At 32.7% G+C, this 5,719-nt stretch overlaps 1 protein-coding gene across 1 annotated transcript in view; it reads left to right on the forward strand.

Moving 5' to 3' along the window:
* Positions 1–5,719, forward strand: part of LOC117117931 (metalloprotease TIKI1-like) — a 47,411-nt gene that overhangs the window by 36,267 nt on the left and 5,425 nt on the right. The gene's annotated exons all lie outside the window — the stretch shown is intronic.

A 5,719-nucleotide genomic window follows, 5' to 3' on the forward strand; every position in this document is an offset into this window, starting at 1 on the left:
ATATTTTGACTATTGAGCCATGAATTGAACAAAACCATTTTTCTTTCATCCTTTATGGACATCCATTGGTAACAGGCCTACCATGTGTTTTACTACTACTTTTACTAAGTTTGTCAATTTTTACCCTTAACTATGATATTAATTTATTCATTTTACTGTGTAGTCGTGTTCAGGGTAAAAGTTTCATAAAAATAGACATGAATGTTATTAGTAATTTGTTGTAGAACTTGAATGAATAATGATTCATAAAGTCTCGCTTACTGGCACTGATATGTAACGGTTGATGTTTCATCTACTTCATTATTAAAAACGAAATTAAAGAAAGACTGAAATGTTGATGCCTGTCAGTGTCATGTTTCAAAGTATGAATATAAAAAAATAAAAATTCAGATTTAAAATTATCACATGTTGTCGTCATACTGTATGAATAACATTGCACGAAAATAAAAATTACCGACCAACAATAAAACACGTAATGTATACGTGTACCATGTAGTAATACACTATTACAAAATTCAAAATTCTTTTCCTTTGTTATTATAATATGATTTTAAGAAAGTCAAAGCTTTTTCAAAGCCGACATCGTGCTGTATGCGCGAGTGACTTGAGTAGTCGAACAGTATGTCAGGGAGACTATTATTACCTGCAGCCCTAATATTGTTGGTGCAAGTTTGACTCTCACGTCTTCTTCTGAGCTCCAGTTGCTGAACCAAGTCTTCTTCTAACTCTAAACCTAGGCCCAGTATACACAATTGGCTTGTGAGCACTGTTAAGAACCCAGTCCCAGTCAGGCTCGGCTCTTCTTAAGTTATCTTGAGCAGCAGAGATATTACCTCGCTAATAAAGTGACTTTCACCGCAAGTTCAGTACAGATTTACAGACACTATCAAGTTCATGTGGAAAATCCCAGATAGATAAATCGTTCTGGGCATGCGTATGGACATGCATGGGCAGTTTTGAAGCAAACATTCTGATCATTGCCTGCACGTGACACGCTAAAACTAACTTTCCCATGCTAAAAAAGAGTGAATGCTATAACTATATTTCTTCAGCGATTTCGTTATTTAAAACATAGTTGTTATATTCCTTAAGTTAATACATATATTCTGAAAATGCAAATCTCTCATAATTCTAAACGTATTATGCGGTCCAAACACAAAAATCAACTTCTTAAAACCAGACGATCAGTTAATGAAACAACAAGCAAAAGTCTACCAGATGCTGTGAAAATGAACTGTCATGCCATGCCATGGAGATTATAATAATTTGATTAAAATGACACAACAGTATGTTAAACAAAATTGAAAAAAAAAACTCAAAACATGTTTCTGCGGGTGATTCTTTTCAGTAGCCTGGCATTTTTTAAAAACTTGAGTGCTATTTCCGAGCATCTAGACTTGTAATTTTACAAAATGTTCTAACCTCAGCCCCAATCCTGGTGGGGCTGAGGTTATTGGAGACACTCATACCGTACCAACCAATAAATGCTTCCCTTAAATAGGGTTTCTTTATTTATTATAAGTCTATTGAATTAAATCTTTGTTTTACACTGAGCTTGTTTCTGTGTCACGCACATCTGTAAAACTTTGGGCGATCTGACGTCATCCTGCTCGAAGCACGTGTTTGCATGCCACCACCACACCCCCAAAAAAATTAACCATTTGCCGATCAGGGTTTCGGAGGTGCGGTCTCTGCCCTCAGGAAAGGTTATTGTGATGACGAAAATGTGTTGTGTTTAGATAAGAGTACAGAAGACCGAAAATGCATGTCAAACAAAATAAAAGCATCAATTCTATTGATAATTTTGCATTTGATATGCTGTAGAGCAAAAGTAGGGCCTACTATACTGTACGAAATAGTACTTAAAATAGCAGTCGCTTGTAATGCCAATAAGTGAGGCACTCTCTACTCCAAATTTTAATTAGGGCCTAGCTAAGGCCTAAACATAGCACTACTAGGCCTACCTAGAGCAGGTCGTGTAGCCATCGGTCCCACATATCGTAAACGTTTTGTTTTTGTTTTGTTTTGTTTGTTCAGTCATTAATATTATTATTATTACCGCCTTTATGACTGGTTACAAATGAATATGACATAAATAAGCAAGAAATTCATTTACGGAACCGTTTTTGTTAAATTTTATTGGTTTTTAAATTTTGCTAAAGCATTTTCAATTTGGCGAAAAAAATTAAAAACCTTTCACCATTTTGGCGAAAGAAAATTTGATCGTAGCATAAGCGTAGACCTGGCTTTTTGCGGATGCGCTATAGAAGAATGAAATTATTATTATTATTATTATTACATCCTTCGATAAGAGTAATTGGCTACTCCTGTGTACTTGTCCATCCAGGCCTGCCATTGTGGGCAGATAAAAGTGTGCCTTTCGGCAGTTGATCGGGCAGCCAAATGAATTGACCCTTTGGTGAGAAATTTATCCTGGTAAAGGTACAACTCACAGGTTTCTTTACTTCTATCTTATGAAATTTACTTTCATAATTAAAATTTGTGGATGAGAAAATACAATAGTTTGGCTAAATGTCTAGCACTTTTAATTATTTAAATTTTACTGATAGCTTATCTAACTGATCCTAAAATTTATATCAGTATTAAAAAACTTACATTTTTTACAAGTGTTACTTAACTTTCTTTTATAATATAGATGATTAACTATGTTTTGAAAATACTTTTTGACCTTTATTACTGTATATAAATTATTACCTTAACCCCCTAGACACTTCAGCTTTGAATAATTATCTGATGATGATCAGGAAAATATGCATATCCTACAGGGAGGTCTGAATTTATTAAGTGTTTTTTTTGAAAAATCACATCGCTGTGCTTCTAACTGAAGATGCCCATTGAAGATGACGCCATACTTCTGTCACCTGCACTTCAACTGTCAAAGATGACGTCACATGCTCATGTGACATGACCTCATGTTGTTGGGTTCATTGATGGTGTGTGTGGTCTTGTTATTATACTGCTATCTGGACAATGTCATTCATGTAACTATCATCTCATCAATTATGTAACCCATAGGGTCGGTAATGTTGCACCCTGTCATAGTTACACGCTATTGGGCTTCAATTACATCAGCCACCAGTGGTGAGTGTACCGGTACTTTTCCACCTGAGAATTATGTGATCAACACTGATGAGCATTAAGCCTACTAAAAAATATCCAATAATCTGTAAAGTTGACTTTATTAAACTTACAAAGAATACTGTAATGATATGCATTGAGAGATGAATAAATCTTAGAATTTACAGTACTCCAAGTTAAGCAAAAATAAAGCAATATTGGAGATTATTTTTTTTTAATAAGTAAATTTTGAGGGGCGGTGTTAAGTATTTTTATTGTAAAATAGAAGAACTCTCTGTCTTCTATAGAAATTTAGTGATTCAGTATAATTTTTAACACAATTTTGGACTGGTTCAAACACATGTCAAAGGTACTATACTAACACTGTATAATAGTAGTTTATCTTTGTCATGGTGACAGTAGTATATTGTAGATATACATTCTATTCTATTTTACTATTCAGTATTTTATGTTTTATAGAGGGTTATTCTACACAAATATTTTAATATTTTAACTAATTAAAAGAAAAACAAGTTTAATACAATCTGCAACATACAGTAACTGGTAATTTTGTTGAAATGATTTAATTTGAAGATATGGAATACTGTAAACAGTAAACCTGGCCTACTCTGCAACATTTTAATAATAAAATTTAATATTTTTATGACAGTGACATCAGTCAAGCAAACAAATACAGTAAAACAAAAAATGTGTATGTTTGTTTTATGCCATTCATAGGATACATATACACAGTCTCTCACATCCTACATCTGCCAGAAACATGATTTCTGGCAGATGTAGGTTGGCCATGTGCCACTACGACATTCCTTGGACAAGTGGCGCATACTGCCATTCACAGCCGGCAGCTAAGCCACATTGAACTAGCAATCTAAATCCAACATCAAAGCGGCTTTCATGTATTTTATCATTTGTTCGTTCACTTGTTTGTTCATTCATGTGTTTTAGGTCTACTATATCTTGATCATCATTATTTTGTACCTATGTGCTTTAAGTATTACAAAACATCAAAATTTTATGCTTAATCCAAGTAAAATATGAGGTAGAAAAACTATAATTATTAACAATAATTTTTAGTTTTAGCTAGTCATTGTTATCATAGAACAGGGGGCACTCAAGTCTGAGAGGTTCCAGACTCTACCGGTGATGAATGGGGTATCTGATTGACAGGTCCCCTGTCCACAGGTTCGGGTCATTGTTTGATACTCTTAAGCCCTGTTCAAACTACCAAATTTTCACAAATCTACAAAAGTACATAACAAGTACTTTTCTTGTAAATCGGGTCATATACAGTATAAGCTTTTTAAGCTTTTTACTGTAGGCCTACAGTACTTGCCTGAAGAGATTTGCAATATTAAATTTTATTGCTGAAGTTTATAAGCTTACCACATAGCCTACATAATCTATTGATTGGCTACTACAATATAGTAAACTAAGATGTCAGAGCATGGCAATAATTGACCAATTTATAACAATGTTTAAACCATATGAGAAGTGCATTATCTTATATTGGATAGAGTATGATACAAATCAACACAAGAATTTCCAATTTGGAACAATGAACCTACCTCTAATTGAACCTATTACTTCGTTAAAGACATTGCTTGGTTTGTCTACTACAATATAGCGTAGTTATTAGGTTAATGGGCTTTCTCTGTCTTCAAAATCCTCTTGTGAAAAATTGTAAAAGAATAATGATCCCATGGACAAAATATAATAATATTTATTTCTGATATACTTACATAATTTACATTATGTGGAAGATTGTAAATTATTAATGCATTCAATGGCTTTTATTTTATTGCACTGCATCAAATTGTAAACATTCCTTGTTTCTCCCACACGCTTTTTTGTGGAAGTTTTTATTTAAAATAAATGTTAGCCTATTTTCTATTGATTAATAATTTAGGGATTCAAATTATGAGTAGCATAATTGGTTTTAAACTCAAAAGTTAATTAATGAATACCAGTAATATCTTATTAACATAGATTGGTTTTAATAGAAAAATAGAATATATTATTCTTTTATTTAAAATGTATTTTATAGTAAATTTTACTGATTTCCAATGTGGTTCACAAACACACAATTAACAATTTAGAAATAATTAAAAAAAGAAGAAATGAAACTATAAGTATCAACATAGTCTCAACAATGAAACTATCTTCATATGTTCAACATAAAACTATCTCAACAACGAAACTATCTTCATGTGTTCAACATAAAACTACTATCAAGAATTATTGAATATTAAAGGAATACTGTATTCGTAATTACAATCGACTAAATTTGACTTTAAGGATCACGGTGATATAATTTGAGAAGCACTATATTGCCAAGGAGCTTTAGAAATAATTGGTGGGATTGAAAGGTCTTGAGGCCATTAGACCATTGTTGATTGAAAAGTTAATGTTGATGAATTATGTAAAATGTTGAAATGAAATTAGATAAACAGAGTCTCATAAAAATATTACAGTACATACTTAATTCTGTAATTTTGCTTGTAGCTTGTCACCTGTGCTGAGGTGGTGACAAATTAAGAATTTCTACCAGTTTGTTGGAAGGTTAGCTCTTCTTCATCACCTACTTAAGTTCATCACCTGTACTACAGATGCAGGTGCAAGA

Source organism: Anneissia japonica, unplaced genomic scaffold, assembly GCF_011630105.1.
Source record: "Anneissia japonica isolate Jap-2015-1 unplaced genomic scaffold, ASM1163010v1 scaffold3106_len312699_cov133, whole genome shotgun sequence".
NCBI classification, from domain to species: domain Eukaryota; kingdom Metazoa; phylum Echinodermata; class Crinoidea; order Comatulida; family Comatulidae; genus Anneissia; species Anneissia japonica.